Source organism: Saimiri boliviensis, chromosome 3 (genome assembly GCF_048565385.1).
Source record: "Saimiri boliviensis isolate mSaiBol1 chromosome 3, mSaiBol1.pri, whole genome shotgun sequence".
In the NCBI taxonomy this organism is placed as follows: domain Eukaryota; kingdom Metazoa; phylum Chordata; class Mammalia; order Primates; family Cebidae; genus Saimiri; species Saimiri boliviensis.
In genome coordinates, this window is record NC_133451.1 from 116,540,739 (window position 1) to 116,560,465 (window position 19,727).

Sequence of the window (19,727 nt, forward strand, 5' to 3'; positions counted from 1 at the left end):
TGTGTGGTATATTTCTTTCTGGTCTGAGTTGTTTCACTTAAGATAATGGCCTCCAGGTCCATTCATGCTACTGTAAAAGACATGATTTCATTTTTTAAGGCTGAATAGTATTCCATTGTGTATATATACCATATTTTCTTCATCTAATCCTCTGTTGATGGACACTTAGGTTGATTCCACATCTTTATTACTGTGAATAGTGTTGGAATAACCATACCAGTAGAGAATGTGTGCTTTGAAGAGATTGAAAAAGGTTTGAAATAAGCACAGTGGAGAATGGAATATAGAGTTGACTAATAAAACATAGTGGGGATGGACAGGAAATACTAGGAATCCAGGTGAAGTTGGTGACAACGAATTTCCAGTGATGTAATCTACTCAGTAGCATGATTCTCCCCAGCAGCACTAAGCAGCCTGGGTGCAGGTGAAGGCAAGATGAGCAGCTGCGCACATCTCGGTGTGAGAACCTGCCAGATAGATGTAAATAAAAGACAACAAAGCAAGGGAGTATAGAATATTGACCAAAAAATGACTCATGGGAAAACAGAAACTATACTGTGCTCCAGCTTAGAGAGGGAAGAGAGAACAGGTGTGTAGCGGCAGAACTGGAAAACAGCAGGAAGGTCAGTGGACTAGAACAGACAGGCGTTAATAGTCAGGAATAGGCTTAACGCGTGATTTCTCAGGTGTAGTTATTTTGGATATCACAGTTCATCACAGACTTCCAAGACAGTTTACATTCTTAAGTGCCCTCCAAAGACCTCCTTCACTTACAAGGTGAATAGTCAAAACTAAAAATTCACTAAGAATTTTGTATGTTCTTCTCACTATGTCAAGGATTTTACATGCATTGTCACCATTTAACCCTGCCAATATCAATTATTATCATTCCTAACACTGGTCCTAATAATGTCAGCGAGATATCTGAGGCGACTGTGGGTGAAGAAATTTCAAGGGAAATAGTCTGTAAATGGCACTGAAGAGCGAGGTGAATGAGCAGCTTCTTGCTGAGAAAGGAAGTAATGTCCTGGGCAAAAAGCCAGTTTGTGAAGAAACTAGATCACAGCATTGAGAAGGGTGCAGAATGGAGAAGAGTTTGTGCTTCATGGGCTGGGAGTTCTGGAGGGCACAGTTGGAGGATTTTACAAGAAAGGGAAGAGTAAGAGTTTGGAAGAGTGAATAAGAAACCCAGACGAACATTAGGGTAAGAGAATTCTGAAAGGGTATATAGGCTAGACAAATGGGGGGCAGGGGTTACATTATAGGTAGTATAACAAGGAAAATGATTATGAGGCCAGATGGATTAAGATTCTAAAAGAAACCTGAAACATAACCATCTAGGCCATATTTTTAGCTCCTCACTCACTGTCTCTATAGGCATAGGGAAGTAGCTTAAGTTTTTAGCTATAATAATAATAGCAAACATTTATTGACTGCCTACTGTATGCCGGACACGTTTATATAATCCTTATGACCACAGTATGAGGTAAATGTACTATATGTATCTCCATTGTACAGTGAAACCTTACATAGTTATGTGGTAGAGCTTGAATTTGAACTTTGCCAGCTGTCTCTGAAGCCCCCCAGATAATTTTATGATTCTCACTGCTTGGGCAGGGCTGCCATTTCTCTTCCTCTAATTGTCTTTACCATGTTGTATACTTTCTCTAGCAGAAAAAGTTCTCTCCACAATCCTTCCAGAGAAATTTAAATGTTAACATATGATAAGATTATGACAAAGTCAATACATTCAAAGCTAATCTTGAACACTCTACTCTATAAGTGGATTTTGAAATAAGGATAGTTCATCTCAGACTTTATCCAAGAGAGCTTACATTCTTAAGTATCCCAAAGACTTCCTTTACTTAGAAGGTAGTCTTAAGGCCTATATCCCAAAGATAGTATTTTAGGACAGATCCAGTGTGTTTAAGAAATTACCTGTCACACAATAAATTTGATCTTCCCTCAGAGAGGAAACTAACTTCTGATATTTCTCCCCAAGGACAAAAAAATAAGTTACTGTCAAGCTTAATTTAAATTCCAAAACAGAAAATGTATTGGATTTTTAAAATTAGCTCCATACATTTTTCTGTCTGTATATAGAAAATAAAGTAGCTTTCATAGATATAAAATAAGTAGGAATCCCATTATAGAAATTCTCCTTTTCTGTTAAGTTTCAAAGTATCAAAGCATAGTATTTATGTATAGAATCCAAGAATAAATAAAAAATACATAATCTAGAAAAAAAACCCACAGTTGGATTCTAACTATCTTAATACTGATTTAGCAATCACACTTTTATTTTAGTGGTGAAATTTCCAAGGAACCTAAACATTTAAAAGACTTAAGTAGAAAAGATGGGGCCTTACATTTAACAAAGCTCCTTTATTTACTCCTACAGGTAACTATAATGGGAAGGCTTCCAATTGAAGTGCTCATGTATTAATGACTTTAGACCTCCTCATTAAGGACTTTGTAATTTTTTATTAAATGCCATCTTCTTCAAAAACAAAATAATCTATATTGGCGAAATATATTTTCCTAAATTTTTTTTAGGCCTAATACTATGTCTGTTGTTATAAATCTGGGTTTGTTTCATTGCATTTTTGCATGAGTTCTTCAATCAAATCCCTAAACAGAACCATCTATTTTCCTCATCTGTGTTTAATTGGATACTTAAATTATTTTAGTGTGCAATTAAATCATTTGTAATGTACAAAAAGTATTTTAGGACGATATTCTTATCCTCTTTTTAAAAAGTACAAGTTCAGAGCTTGTTTTTAAAGACTTGAATTTCTTACATCAAGATCTTTTCCAATAGACTACTTTATCTTTAAAATACAGACCAGGATATATGGTGCAGGAAAAACAGTATTTTTAACCACCTCTGTTCCTTTTGTACTTTCAAAATCTTTAATGCCATATTCCCTCAGAAAATATCTGGGTATTATTATAAAGTAAGTTCTCAAGCTCTGGTAAAAGTGTCCTTAGCCTACACTATAAAATGGATAAATAATCCAACCTTTAACTGATTTTCCAGGAATTTACTTTTCTAACATTAGACGTTAAAATCACATTAAAAAAAAAAAAAAACAAACTCCGATGAAACCCACGGTGATGATAAAAATCATTAATTCTGATCATATATGCCAGATCTCTTGGTATATTACACACTCATGACCTGTCCTGAGTAATACATCTTGTCTTCTCTCCATCTTGTACTTCAAAGTCAGGCTGAAATTATCCTAGGAGATCCATGGGCTTGAAAGTCTCCAGAAATTCAGCCAGGTGGGGCTGAGCCTGAGATATGAGAATTATTAGTGTGATCTTGGTATTATGAACCACAAATGGCCCAATGTCATCCCAAATACCCAGAGGACCGCCCAACTGAGAGGTCTCTCTTTTGAGTCATATCACCTCCCCTTCTCTTTTTCTCTCTCTTTCTTTCCCTACAACTCTTTCCTATATTGTACACTTACATAGCTTTCTCTTTCTCTCTCTCTCTATAGCTCTGTATTACAGTATCTCTATATATACGGATGCATTTTGTTTTTTTATCAGACTATCCTCAAAAAAAGATATGTCATCATAGAATAGTCCATTATTTATATTAATCAAAAACATCACAGAATAGTTCTTTGTTTATATTAATCGAAATAAGCACAAATAAATGAAAGGCTTTGAATAATAATTTCATGACTTCAAAAAAAATAATTTAACATGGGAAATAAAGTGAGAAATCCTGGGTTTGAGTCCTTAGTTCTGCTACTTACTAGATATGAGGCTTTAGCAAGTCTCCTAAGCTCTCACAGACTATTTATAAAATGCGCAGGATAACCACAATTAATCCACCAACCAAAAGAATTATTTCTAGAGTCAAATTCGTTAATGAACACACAAATTACTGTATAAATTCTAAATTCTTGATGTCACACAGTCACAGTATCAACAATATAATTGGGTAAAGTTTGTATTCAGCACGACGACGCTACGAAGGGAAAAGGTGGGTAGTTCGTTTCCTCACACTCCCTTTGCATTCCTTGTTCCTCCAGACGCAGAGAAACTCGGTTTCTGCAGAATTTGATTCCATTTGAATTACCAGGGAACAAAGCGATTAGACAGTGAATAATAGCTCAGGACAGGCCAAAGCTGAAGATTTCTACAAAAAAATGAAGAGGAAACGTTTTGATCCTGAGCAGGTGTTCTCCCTAGACAGCTTAACCTGAGGCTGATTGACTTTTGGAAATGAGACAGTCTCAGGTGGGAAGCCTTGGGGCCAAAGGTTTCCCTGGATTTTGAAGGTCACATGGAATGGGAGGGGGTTAGGGAGATTTCCCTAGCATTTATGGGACCTGGGGGAATCTCACGTTAAAGAAGGTGGTTACCACAAGCAAGTAAGCCCTCTTCCTGATGCAGGGGCTGGACAGCTCCTGTCTGGGTATCCAAGTCTTGGGGAAGCAGTACATGGCGGAAGGGCGCCCGGAGGCCTCCGGAAGAGCAGCTGGGGGCGCGGCCGCAGGGCACGCCGGAAAGGCGCAGGGCACGCTGGGAAGGCAGCCCAGGAAGGGTGGGGTCCTGGGGCCCGCTGAGAAGATAAGTGGTCGGGGAGCCATGTGTTTAGTTATCTCACAAGTCCCTTGCGCTTGTGCTGTCCCTTCCGTAACTGTTCTCACAAGACAAGAGAGCCTGAGTTGCTTACAGCCAGCACCTCTTCCCGTCTGAGAGCGCTGTCTCCCGTTGGGTTTCCCTAGTGCCTCACCTTGGTCCTGATGGCGGAAGGGGACCGTTTCCTGTGGCCTCTGCGCACCGTTCTGGATGTTAAGATTCCCCCACCCCGCACCCTGGACTGACTTCCTCATCCTAGCCTTTTAATTCGTTTCTGCCTGGCCTCTAATTTTACAATACTATGGGGAGAAATGTCTCTGAAGCTTTACTTCAGCCCCAAATGTGTAAGACAAGCTTTCAAACGTTTCCAGAATCATATTTTAAATACATGTACGTTTTTCCGTCTAAGACAATTCATCTTACGCTTCAATTAATGTGGAACAGGGCCCCAGCTCCATGTGAGTGGATTGTTGATGACATCCTATTAAATAGAATTCTTTTTTTTTTTTTTTTTAAATAGAGACAGGGTTTCACCATGTTGGCCAGGCTGGTCTCGAACTCCTGACCTCAAGCAATCCACCTGCTTTGGCCTCCCAAAGTGCTGGGATTACAGGCGGGAGCAATCGCTCCCAGCCATATGAAATAGAACTCTATCTGACCTGACTGCCACATGCAAACAAACTGGAGCATAGCTTCTGTGTGATTTTGTACACAGCAAGAAATTTACACTTTTTTTTTCTTTTTGGTGTGGCTGTGGCTGAGATTTTACAATGCCCTGGTTGGCTTCTTGGTCTGATTTCACAAAGGGCTTTTCCTAAATGATAAATGGAAGAATGTCCAAACTCCCAGGTGAAATTATCATTACTGTATGTTTCACATGTCACCTAGTCTAGTTACTTCAAGTTACAGCTGTTGGGCCGGGCGCGGTGGCTCACGCCTGTAATCCCAGCACTTTGGGAGGCCGAGGCGGATGGATCACGAGATCGGGAGATCAAGACCATCCTGGCTAACACGGTGAAACCCTGAATCTACTAAAAATACAAAAAATTTGCCAGGCGTGGTGGCGGGCGCCTGTAGTCTCAGCTACTTGGGAAGCTGAAGCAGGAGAATCGCTGAAATCCAGAAGGCTGAGGCTGCAGTGAGCCAAGATTGCGCCACCGTACTCCAGCCTAGGCGACAGAGTGAGACTCTGTCTCAAAAATAAAAAGGGACAGCAGTTGGATCCATCTATGTAGGTTGACCATTGCAGTCCAGTTAGATGGCTTCCAAATTCTGCTGTATTCTAAAGACCTGTTCATGTATTTCATAAAGACATGTTCATAAAATGTTCTGTTTATGTATTTCAATATATATTTGTAAAATTTTCTTGCTCTCCCTTTCCTCTTAGCACTTTGTGAGTTTCTTGTTGGAAGGACTGTGTTTAAATTAAAGCAATTAAAGTTACTTTATGAGATTTACCCAAATATGAAGATAATATTCAAGTTGACCAGAAGAAAATATTCAATTACTGAAAAATATTAATTACATCAATAGGTAAGTTAGAATTATATCTAATATTCAGTTGTAGAGCTCATAAAGTATAATACAGAACCCTTTTATAATCATAATTATCACCTTTAAAAATTCATCACTCATGTCAATTTAAGTCAAACATTCTTTAAATGAAATGAAATTAAAACTCTTATTTTGCGATCACTATTTCATAGATACAGACATCTGTGTATAGATTACTTCAATGTTAAGTTTTGCTGCAAATTATAAAATTTTCTTTTTTTAACCTATGTATTATGTTTCTTCTTTGCAGTAGAACTTATTTCTACACTTGTTAGTGATTTCTTCCTTACACACAATGGAAATGATATAATTTTTATTTTTAAAAGTTTGAAATAACACAAAAATGTGTAATATAAGCCATAATCACCTTCCACAATAATTTCTACTTCTCTCTTTCTCCCCCCCAGAAATCATTACCTTTCTGGTAGTTTGATGCTTTATCAATCTGCTTGATGCTTTATCTTCCATATTCTTTTCTGTACATATACTAACCTATATTATTACTTTTAGAATAAAATTATATTTTAAAAATTACTCTGCCATTTCATATTTTCAGTAAATCAATCTTAGATATCAGTGACTGATAGATATTTAAGATATCTAATATTTGTATACTTAAATCTTTTTAAAAGCTTATATGGTATTCTATTGTATGGATGTACCATAATGTATTTGACCCAACCCCTGCTGATGAATATGTGGATTGTGCCTACTCTTTCCCTACATGAGCTTCTTGAAGTGTGTGTGTGTGTGTGTGTGTGTGTGTGTGTGCATGTTTCCTCCCACCCTGTAGCAAAAGAAAAAAAAAACCGGTGTTTTCTGAACCCAGGGCCACTTTCTTGCTTTTTCTTTTTCCTTTAGTCTGTTTTCTGTTTCCCAACTTTTAAGTCTTTGTCTTTCCTTTGGAATCTCCTCTTTTTATTCTCCTATTTTTTCCCCTTAAGGACAAAGGTCCTCTTCACACACTATCTCTGCCCTCTGGTACCAACGTGTTCTCCCGATACTTTCCAACCCCAGCGGTGAAGAGAGAGAAGGACCGAGTATTTGGTTTTTGATAAGAAACAAGAGGCTGCTGCTGGCAGGGAGCCTCGTCAAGCTCTGCCCCATTCTAAGCACTCCATTCCCACATGAACAACAATGAATGGAGACCTCACCCGCCCACCCCACATTGTTCAAGTTGTCCTTTGCCCTTTTTGTCAAAACTTGGCACCCAGGAGACAGCAGAACATGTTCTGAATTCAACCCTGGGGGAGCCACCGATCAATATCACTTGACTCTTCTTACTCATTAGTTGTTCTCTTTCTATGCCTGATGTCGAGTGATGCCTAAGCTATTCTTTGTCATGGCCCCTTCTCAGTTGGCCCAGCTAACCCCTATAGGGTGGGATGGCCATCTACATCCCCTAGGCAGAGCACCATGGACAGAGGAGGAGAGCGTGGACAAAGTACTGAAGCTGAGTCCTGGGATGTGGGTTCTCTTACTGCCTCCGCTGTCAGTTGAAGGGATGTGGATAATTTAGGGTATTTTACCTCTTTATGATCTGTGTTGCCAAGTACCAAGAATATTAACTATCTGCTTAACTCACAAAACACTATAAGAATGTGATAATTCGTAAAGCACTTTGAAAATAAGATTCCAAAGAAACAGAGTATATTATTTATATGTCTTTTCTCCCTTTTTAGTATATATATTTTATCCGACTTCCTTTTTTTTTTATATTTGCTACTCATTTCTGGGTTTTCCTGGCATACCTACTTATTCTTCTCCATGAATTAGTTCTTATTTATGAAGCACAGACAATATATTCATAATTATTTCTAATGAGAAACTTTTTTCAGAAGAGTGTTTTTAGGGGATATGTTCAGAGAGGAAGACATGGCTGTTGTCACTTTTTTATCCTAATGTTTAATAATATTGCTTAAATTTCTTTTATATCTGAAACATTTATTGGAATGTTTTTATGATTATTGAGGCCTTAATTCTAAGCAGTAACAATCAAATAAGCATAGAAACTTTATAAGAAGTCTAAATTTCTGTCTGATAGTAAGAACATTAGATACTTAGATGTCAGTGTATTAAAGATTTCATGCTAAGTGCCAATTACCTCTAATAATCAAATAGTGGATTGTCGGAGGGTCAGGACAGATATGAACATGACACAAACTTCTCAGGATAAAAGTGTTTCGATGTTTTTCACGCTTAAAAATAAGAAACATTTTGGGAGTTTAAATGGGACAAAATTTCAGAAAATTGCAGATTTTACCTCCTGTTACAGTTTTATTATAAAGAAAAGGCTGCAGAATTCTCTTTTAACTGTCATTTCTTAAAAGACTTGAAAGTCTTTTAACTATCTTTTAAATATTCTTTTGCAATTAAAAAAAAAAAAGAGCACTGGCCTTTGTGTAAGGGTTCCTTTTTCCCTCGGTTGAAAACAACCCATTTTTAAGCACACGTAGCTACCACTTTCTTTCTAATTTACTTTTTCCTTCTACAATGCAATTGAATACCATACTAATGCATTCTAAAACTAAATTATTGTTTTGGTGCTTGATTTTTTTTTTTTTTTTTGAGATGGAGTCTTGCTCTGTCATCCAGGCTGGGGTGCAGTGGTGCAATCAGCTCCACCTCCCGGGTTCAAGCAATTCTCCTGCCTCAGCCTCTTGAGTAGCTGGGATTACAGGTGGGTGCCACCATGCCCCACTAATTTTTATATTTGTAGTAGAGATAGGGTTTCACCATGTTGGTCAGGCTGGTCTTGAACTCCTGACCTCATGATCCACCCGCCTCGGCCTCCCAAAGTGCTAGGATTACAGGCATGAGCCACCACGCCTGGCCTTGGTGCTTGATTTTTAAAGAAGAGGAATAACACAGATTTGTCTTTTATTATTAAGTGCATAACTTCTAATAGGTTATACACAGTTTTTTAATTCATCTCAGTGTGACTAGTCAAGATCGTCTGGATTTTCAAATGCAACATTTAACTGTAAAAATGAAAACCCAATGATTCAGAATTCAGTAGAATTATACAATAGTGGACACCATAATGCTGATTAAAGCAGTTATAACTTAACTGAGCATTTGATGTTTGCTGTGCCAAATGACATCCACTCAGGCCATCAGGTAGAAGGAAGGGCCTTAGTAGAATGTGTGACTACAAATAGGAGACTGCCGAAGTCCCAAACTTGCAGCTTCAGTAAACTAAAGGAATTTCACATCTGCCAAGTTGGAACATAAGAGTGTATTAAAGATTTCAAGAGAGAGTTGGGCATAAATCGTGTTAATCACTAGGATAAAATTCCAGATAACTACATGACTTTAATGAGATCTGACATAAGTGGTAGCAAGAAAATTACTGATTTCATGTGAAATGTTAGATCAAGCCTTAGCATAAAGTTTGAGAAAGTCACGCTCCAAAATTCTTTAACAAAAGAAGGATCTCCTGAAATTCCCACAGAGCATGTGATAAGTTGAATGGCCTGTTAACTGGTTAGATGATCTGAAGCAGTTCTGCTTCTGAATGTATTTAAGTTGGTTCCGTTTGGCTTGGCTACGCTGACCCTCATAAAGTTCTGCACCCTATCTAGGCGATTAGAGACTGGAGGCAGGAAGAGCCCGGCACAAATAATGTCCAGACCTAATCATCTTTCTCATCTCCTCAGCCCCTACTCCCTCTACAGCCTGCCAAAATCAGCATTCAGCAAATCTAAAATCAAAGGCCCGTGATTTGATTTGTACATGTCCTGAACAGGTACAGAATATTAATGAAAAACCCCAGCTTTGGTGTCGGTCCTAGCTTGGAACCACAGCTTAGCCACCTCTTTGTGTGATATTCATCGAGGTATTTAATTTCTCTGAACTCACTATCCTTAGCCGAGTATCTGAATACTGAAGACAAAAACATCTACTTCACAGAGTTTCCATGAGGATTAATTATTTTAGCATAGTGCCTGAAACGTAGCAGCCAAAACAATGTAGTAGACAATAGTGTACTATTTGGTTGCTTGAATGGTTTTTATCTACTACATAAAGAAAAAATAGAATGGGAAGTAGAATTAATACCTATTTCTTGTAAAGCATCTGCTTTTCCCACCAAAGTAGGAGTTAGCTGATGATCCATGAGAAACTGTATAATATTACTATTTTTTTTTCTAAGATGGAATCTTGCTGTGTCACCCAGACTGGAGTGCAGTGGCGCAATCTCGGCTCACTGCAACTTCTGCCTCAGCCTCCCCAGTAGCTGGGACTACAGGCGCATGCCACCACGCCCAGCTAATTTTTGTATTTTTAGTAAAGATGGGGTTTCAGCATGTTGGTCAGGCTGGTCTTGAACTCCTGACCTCATGATCCGCCCGACTCAGCCTCCCAAAGTGCTGGGATTACAGGCATGAGCCACCACGCCTGGCCAAATATTACTATTAACCCCACTTAATTTTAGGAGAAAGGTTTTGTAAGTGGGCACTTCCCTAAAATTTCTCAGTTTCCTGTCAGATAACATTTGTAGAATTTTTGGATGGCAATGAGAAAGCTATAAATGTATTTGGAGTTCACAGCACCGTTTTTAAAATATAGTTTTCTTTAGTTTCATCAGTTAAATCTGCTTTTCAAAAGATACCATTAAGAGATTTTAAAAAGCAAACTACAAATATACATATCTAGAAAAAAATATATCCCCAAAATATAAAGAACTCCTACAAATCAATGAGAAGACAGACAACTCAGTGAAAATGGCCAAAGAATTTAATCAGATTCACAAAAGGAGTTGTATGGTTGCCAGTAAACTCATAGAAAGTCACTAGGAAATGCAAATTAAAACCACAATAAGTAATTACTCTATACACCCATCAAAATGACTAAAGTTAGAAAGCCCGAGGTGCTAGAGAGGCTGTGAAGCAATTGGGTTTTCATACTTTACTGGCAGGAATGTAAAATGTTACAACCACGATAGAAACAGTTTGGCACTTCCTTATAAATTCAACATATGATTACCATCCAACCCAAAAATTCCACTCCGAACGATTTACCCAAAATAAATGAAAACATATGTCTACGCAAACACATATATGTGAACGTTTATAGCAGCTTTGTCCAAAGTAGCCTAAAACTGGAAACAACCCAAATGTTGAACAGGTGAATATATAGACACATTGTGGGACATACATGGGAGATGAAATGCTGCCTAGCACCAACACACGGATGGGACACTATACGTGAATCCCAAAAACATGCTGCGTGAAATAAGCCGGACAGCAAATCACACATATTGGATGATTCCATTTAAACATGAAATTCTAAAAAGGGGAAATCAGCCGGGGAACAGAAAAGAACTGACTATGAAGGAACAAGTGGGAACTTTCTGGGGTTCTAGAAATGTCCTTTTTCTTGATTGTGGTAGTGGTTACACAGATGTATACCTTTTTCCAAAACTCATTCAACTGTACATGTTTTCTTTTCTTTTCTTTCTTTTTTGAGATGAGGTCTCACTCTGTTGCCCAGGCTGGAGTGCAGTGGCGTGATGTCGGCTCACTGAACCTCAACCTTTGGGTTCAAGGGATTCTCCCACTTCAGCCTCCTGAGTAGCCAGGATTACAGGCATGCACCACCATGCCCAGCTAATTTTTGTATTTTTAGCAGAGATGGGGTTTCTCCATGTTGGCCAGGCTCGTCTTGAACTTTTGACCTCAGGTAATCCACCCACATCAGCCTCCCAAAGTGCTGGGATTACGGGCATGAGCCATGGCACTCCACCTGAACTGCACACTTGAAATGGCTATATGTAGGTTGTATGTATATACATGTAGTAAAGAATTTAAGTTTATGCCCAAAGAGGTCTGGCCTTTGCCCTCAGTTTCTGGGTGGTATATCTAAGCCCTCGGATGTGATAAGAGATGGGGTGTTTTTGTTTACCTGGGGACCTTGGATTATGCTAGTAGTCTAACAATGTCATGTAAGGTTGAATCTAGCCATGCCAGATAATATTTAGGGTGGGGCTGACCCCATCAGAAAGACCAGCAATGGGATGAAGGGTAGGGATTTCAGTCAAACCACGTCAGCTTGCCAGACTGAGATGAGCCACACAGGCCATCAATCACACCTGCATAGTGGAGCCCCGTGAAAACTTACTTCCCTACTTGGCAATATTCCATGCTTATTGTTGCAGAAACATACTGAGAAAATAACGCCTAAGACTCCGTGGGGAGAGAACAGAAGCTCTGTTTTGGATATTTTTCCTGGATTCCGCCCTCTGTGCTTCTTCACTTGGTTGATTTTAATCTGTAACCTTTCCCTGTAATAAACCGTAACTGCTCAGTGAGCTCTGTGAGTCCCTCTAGTGAATAACTGAACTCGAGGGTGGTTTGGGGACCAATCCCCCGAAATCATAATTAGTGTCAGAAGCACAGTTGGTCTTACGGAGGGCGGTGTTCCCTTTAAGTTTGCAGGTGCCTAAACCCCCAAGGAGATGGTTCTAAACTTTAGCAGTATGATATCTCAATAAAGATTATTTTTTAAATATGGTCACTTGTTCCTCATAGTGCACAATAATATGTGTGTACGTGTGTGTGTTCGTGAGCATACACACATACTCCTGATGGACCACTGTGCTTTTAATATTAGAAAAGAAAGAATCTCTCAGACAGGCAATTTTAAGCCATAATATTCTATACTCTAAAGTTTAAAGGTATAAGTTGTTCTTTATAAACTTAAGAAAGGCCGGGCACGGTGGCTCACGTCTGTAATCCCAACACTTTGGGAGGCCGAGGCAGGTGGATTACCTGAGGTTAGGAGTTTGAGACTAGCCTCGCCAACATGGTGAAATCTCATCTCTACTAAAAATACAAAAAAATTAGCTGGGTGTGGTGGTGGGTGCCTATAATCCCAGCTACCTGGGAGGCTGAGGCAGGAGAATCGCTTGAACCTGGGAGGCGGAGGCTGCAGTGTGCTGAGATAGTGCCATTGCACTCCAGCCTGGGCAATAAGAGCGAAATTCCATCTTGAAAAAAAAAAAAGAAAAAAATTAGAAAAAATTATGAAAGAATTGGCATCAACTAATTAGTAGATGTTACCTAGGCAAAGTGGGATGAGATCAGCAAAGGAGGGGCTGCTATTTATTATTCTCTGTAGATATTTAAGTGGCACCTTTGTGGGTCATTTTGGTCTTGTGTGTGTTTTTCAGGATTTCTCTAATTAATGAAAATATATACTGGGAAAATGTAGACCTTTTAAATTTAATTCCTCGAATTTCACCTTTTGGGTAAGAAAACAGAATAAACACAGAAGAGAAGGAGGTACTCTGAAGCTTTCAGCAAATGTAATTGCTGAGTCCAGCCATCTTACTTTGGTTCTCTCTGCAGCCAGCTGTGTGATTCCTTCCCTCCTTTTCATCATCTTTTCTTTCCACAAACATTTACTGTGCACTTGCTAGGCTTCAGGCTCTCAGCTGTGTTGCTTTGGGGACAGAGAAGTTTAGCAGTATCCCTGTCCTCTGCTTAATAGGTGCCAGCAGCCTGCTGCCAGCGTGACAGCCAAAAATGTCTCCAAACATTGCCAAATGTGCCCTGTGGGCAATATCTCCCCCAGGTGAGAACCACTGTTTAAGAAGACAGATTTCTAGATCAGCTCATATACATATTGTTTCCTAAGATTAATCTGCACCCATTATGTTAAAATTGACAAGCTTTGTTAGGCTGGATCTCCTCTTCCTGTCTCTTCTTTCATGAGCACCCTTCTACTTTACAAAAGACCCCCCTCTCGCCATCCAGAATCTTACTACAGTGCACTGCCTGGGAGTGTAAGAATCCTGGGCCCCAAACAATCAAAATTTCTAACCCTCTAAGCTGATCCATTCATGAATGCATTTCCAATTAATTTCACTTTTTGTTATAACTATTAATCAAAAGTAATGTTTATGGTGTTGGATCAAGTGTATATTAGTAAAATTTTGACATTCAACACTTTTTGGTCACAAGAAATAAAAAATGAAAAACTGTCTATATACTACTCTTGTTGCAAAGACGTACAATAGGCTGATCACAGCTTTTTAATTATAAGATACTTTATATTAGTATAAAATTCTGTAGAGGAGATAAAACAGAAAATGAGATTCAAGAAGAAAGGAGTAATATAAAGCATCCAACTGTGAAAGATGAGCTTGTTCTGGAATTTTTTAAGACATATGATGGTGGTTGTCAGACTCCTATAATGTTTTATATTCTATTAGAGGTGTGTAAAGATTGGCCGGGCGCGGTGGCTCAAGCCTGTAATCCCAGCACTTTGGGAGGCCGAGGCGGGTGGATCACGAGGTCAAGAGATCGAGACCATCCTGGTCAACATAGTGAAACCCCGTCTCTACTAAAAATACAAAAAATTAGCTGGGCATGGTGGCACGTGCCTGTAATCCCAGCTACTCAGGAGGCCGAGAGAGGAGAATTGCCTGAACCCAGGAGGCGGAGGTTGCGGTGAGCCGAGATCGCGCTATTGCACTCCAGCCTGGGTAACAAGAGAGAAACTCCGTCTCAAAAAAAAAAAAAAAAAAAGATTGATATAACAATTTTATTTTCAAGTTTCTACAGTATGCCAAAAGTTACATCTCTTCAGTTACTTAAACTTTTGTTAAAATATATGTAAACTTAAAAGTTTGTGGTTCATGCACATGTTTTCAAAATCATTTTAGGGGTACATGAGTAAAAGATTTAGAGGTTGCTCACAATAGCTGTAAACTATTAATACATTTGGCAATCAGTGAAAAAATGCAATGCTCAATCTAAACCAAGGACACTCTGCCACCTGGTGGCTTAGAGATTTTCACAGTCACCAGGCAGGAATCAAAACTCTCTTGCTCCAACCATGTATCATAATGATAATGAACTGATTCATAATATATAGAATCAGAGATTATTTGATTATAAGACATCAAGGAAGAAAATAAGATCATCGTTTTTATTTTATTCTTAATATTATAAGTTCAAATCCAGGAAATTATCATTGGTAGTTTTTATCATTGGTAGTTTTTTACTGCATAGGTTAATACCTAAAATCTCTCACCTAATTTCAGCCTAGGCTGCTCTTGAACAATGAGGCTCAAATGATCCTCCCACCTCGGCCTCCCAAAGTGCTGGGATTACAAGCATGAACCACCATGCCCAGCCTCTGACATTTTTTAAATGATAGTTCATACAGTGTTCTTTTATAAACTTAAGTAAAACAAACAAACAAAAACCTTTGTCATTTTGTTGTGAAGGGAAAGAAAAAATTTATGCCACCTAAGGGCACTATAGAAAAGTGAAGTCACCAAACATTCCATTATTTATCTAGTACCTTATTGAAAAATAACATATATGTAAATTCTTATTACCTGCTTTCACAAATTCACATGTATTCTTGAAATTCCTATTGACTAATGATGTGTTCTTTTAATTTGTTAACCTTTCTGTCAAACACACACACACACACACACACACACACACACACACACAGAAAAATGGACCTTGTCACGGTAAATCCAGGTGCTGTAGTTCTAACTTCCTGAAAATTATTCAACAGTTCCTTCAAATTATACAATAAGAGTTTTTTAAATGGTCCCCTTTGTAGCATAAGTGAGTCAACTTATATGAGCATTCTTCTACTGTATTGTATAGATAGCTTGGCACAGGCAGAAGAAAAATACCTTCTCAAGATGCAGCTTCCCAATCTTCAGAGTTATTGATAATGTGCAAACCAAACTACAGATGAATTCAGAACTCTCTATCAGTTTAATAGAAGTGTCAACTAAAGTATTTTTCTATCATATATCTATCAAAAATAGTTCTAGTTTAATAGACACTGTAAATAATAATTGGTTTTGTAATTCCTTTAAGGAGGAAGTAACTTGTGAAGAAACATAAAAACAGAACATTCACTTTGATTAAACGTTACTGGAAAGTGATCGAGAGTGAGAGAAAATCATATTGAAACAAATTTGCCAATTTGACTTCAATTTCAGTTAAGGTAGAGGTGGGGCTGATTCTTCTTTCATTACAAAATCTATTTTATTTTTATTTATTTATTTATTTATTTATTTATTTTACAAAATCTATTTTAAAATGTAACATTAAATAATATTACTTAATGTTTCTGGGTGAAGGCGGCATGTTATACAGTCAGGAATCCAGCCTCAGCTTTTTTCTCTTTTTTAATTCAAAACTTCACATTTTAAAATTCTTTGTTTTACCTTGATTAATTTTCCCATTGTTCAGATTTCTAAATGAAAACAAGAACTCTTCTAGAATCTGGAGAGTTTCTGGTTTATTTGCATTATGGGTGATACTTAAAAGAGAAAACTCAATATTTATTTAAATATCTTAATAAAATGTGTGTGTGTGTGTATGTGTGACAATCTTAGTCCAAAGCTGGGCTAATGTTGGTATTAACTGCTTTATATTAATATCACATTAATGGCATTAAGAAAGTAAGCCAAACCAGAGAAGGTGTCATGTCTTTTTTTCTTTTTCCCTCCTTTTAAGTCTGCTACCATACTTTGAATTTAGTTGGTACTCAGTAAATAAATTAGTTGAATAAAATGAATAAATAAGATTATGCCCAAACAAGCTGAGGAAGTCATTAGATCTCATGAATTTGGTTCCCCTTGGTTAATACTAACATTAGCCAATAGGAGGGAACTGAATTATCTATTCTGAAAGGTAATAGTATTAGCATTTTGTTTAAAACATCGTAAAGCTAAAAAGCTGTCACTTGAATTCGACCCTTCTTTCGCCTACAAAACTCTGGCACCTAAGTAAGCATAGCACGGTGTAACTGCCAAAGTCAATTGTACTGAAATAAATTAACTTCTAGTCTAAAACTGGCAGGTAGAAAGTAAATGCTGGCAAAGCTTCTTTACCTCTTTGGGGAAATTCATCAGATATATTTGATAGTTAATTTTTCTCTGGGGAACACTTACTAGCAGACCCTCAGCCATTCACTTCTGCCCTCTTGTTCATCCACTTTCACATGGCTGGTTGACTTTTCACTGAGTGGGCTTCAGTGGGTTCCCACTCTACATGTTGTCAGCAAGATCCGTGTCAGCTTTTATCTCTGGAAAGAGAGCAGTTCAGAAAACAGAGACCTGGTGTAGTACGAAATCCATCTGATGACTACCACCCTGAGAAACGTGGAGCCCCTGACTATCTGTGTTACCAAAAGTCACAGACAGAAGATAATTTCTGCCCAATGGAGAATAACGTTTGAGTAACACTGAAACTACAGCATCTGTTGAGGGACTATGGAAAGGTGACGGGAACTCGGCAGTACCAGTCCTGTCTAACACTATCACTTTGCTGAGAATCCAATCAATAGCAATAGATACAGGACAGTATTTAACAAACGGTACACCGTGCATTCCCTTAATTAATTTATATATTTATTTTTCATTATATATATATTTTTATTTTTAGAGATGGGGTTTCACCATATTGGTCAGGCTGGTCTCAAACTCCTGACCTCAGGTGATCCACCTGCCTTGGCCTCCCAAAGTGCTGGGATTACAGGTGTAAGCCACCGTGCCCAGCCACTAATTTATATAAATTTAAACTTTTTTCTCATTTGTGTGAATATTCTGCAATAAATTGAGATACTTTTATAATTGAGATACTTTTTTGTTGTTGTTGAGATGAGGTCTCACTCTGTTACCCAGGCTGAGTGCAGTGGTGTGATCATGGCTCACTTTGAACACCTGGCTTCAAGCAATCTTCCCATCTGAGCCTCTAGAGTAGCTTGGACCACAGGGACACCCCACCACACCTGGCTTGGGGCACATTTTTGTCCAAAGGGTGTTATTTCTTTTCTTGCAACCCTACAGAACAAAGTATCATAATGATGTGATCATTTTTGCCTACATTTCAAAGAATTGTAATCATTTATTTGTACATATATCCACTAAGTTTTATATCACTAACATAAGTTTATAAAGTTATGCAGCAGTATAAAATGTGAAGCAATTTATCATTTAATCAGAATTTCTAAAATTATTTTCACTGCACTTCATTCTATAGGCAATGCACAATAAAACATTTTAGAGTCTAGTCTCCTTCAAATCTTAACATACAAAATGTGTCTGTGGTAGAAAAATTGACAAAACGTGCTGCAATCTCACATTTAGATAGGAAAGGATTCCTATCTTTCAGTCATAAACAAAACCCAAAACATCAAGAAAAAGATCCTCCACAAGCAGGTTTTAGTCATTATTTCACATAAACCAAGGTAAATACACTATGTATCATGGGTCCCAGTCTCAGTCAAGGCTTGCAATTTCCTTTGCTGGTTCTATCTATTGGCAGAAAGAAAGATAATCCATCAGTGTTGGAATATCCTGTCAAGCTAGCTTAAATCACTGCAGGCTGGAAACCTCCAGAGTTTTCTCCTCATTATTCAAAACCAGTGCAGATGCAAAGACAAGACTGAAAATCATGCTGACAAGTGAATTAGAAAAGAAGAATAAAATACTAAGAAAAGCAGGCTGCGTGAGAGTCTTTGTCTCCTTCTCACACCAAGCCCACATATGATCATGGAGCTGTTACATCCTCCTTAAATACAGGGCACTGCGTGGAGCCCTGGCCTGGAAGTCAGAAGCAGGAATCTCAAGGTCTAGCTTGTTACTGACTAGCCATTTGCTTCTGGGTCCCTCTCTGGACTTCGGTTTCTCATGTGCAATGAAATGAAGGGGTTTTACTACATAAGTGCTACAACCCTTAGCACTCAATGGCACTGATTATTTCATTTTCTTTTTCACCAACTCAGGAAATATGTGTCTTAAATTTGTCTCTGAATGACAGCAGGGCACACGGTGAACTCATGATCCATGTTTGCCAAGCTACCTAGTTAGTTTGGGCCCTGAAAACAAGAGGATCTTTGGTAGTTATTTGACAAATTGTCACTTATGGGATCTTTCTCTTTCAGGAGGAGAGAATGTTGTGTAATTGAAAGCAGCTGAACTAAAATATCTCTGTGACATTTCGCTGGTGACTCCACCCCTGCTAGATCTGAGTGACTTAGGAATCAAATTATCCCACAAACCTGAAGAAACCTTTTATTCTTAATGCCAACAGGATGCCCCATGCCCAGAATATCAAATCTGACCACTGGTGGAATGCAATTTACAAGTACAATTGAAAAAGCACAATCCCTAACAGAATTGGTGTTCTCTAGGCAGATTATTTTTGCTTCAAATACAAAATGAAATATTTTTTAAACAACTAATACTGAGTAGAAAATAAAAGGCTGAAAAGTGCTATAATGTGTAAAGGATTAATATTTACTTTTATTACTTATTTATATATGAGTGGGGCTCAACTTTACCATTATTTAATCTTTATCCTTAGACAAGTTTCTTTTCTATCTTGGTTTCTCATCTAGTGTCGATGAAAAGAGTTACTCTGTAAAATATTTAAAGAGGTTTATTCTGAGCCAAATATGAGTGGCCAAGGCCTGTGACACAGCCCCAAGAGGTCCTGAGAACACGTGCCCAAGGGGGTTGATTTATGGCTGGATTTTATACATGTTAGGGGGACAGAAGTTACAGGCAAACATCAATCAATACA

At 38.2% G+C, this 19,727-nt stretch overlaps 1 long non-coding RNA gene across 1 annotated transcript; it reads left to right on the forward strand.

The window, feature by feature from the left end:
• Positions 1-4,542: 4,542 nt before the first annotated feature.
• Positions 4,543-19,418, forward strand: LOC141583921 (uncharacterized). The gene is made up of 3 exons (XR_012516755.1): positions 4,543-4,995; positions 5,993-6,138; positions 19,087-19,418. It is a non-coding gene; the product is annotated as an uncharacterized LOC141583921 (long non-coding RNA).
• Positions 19,419-19,727: the final 309 nt, after the last annotated feature.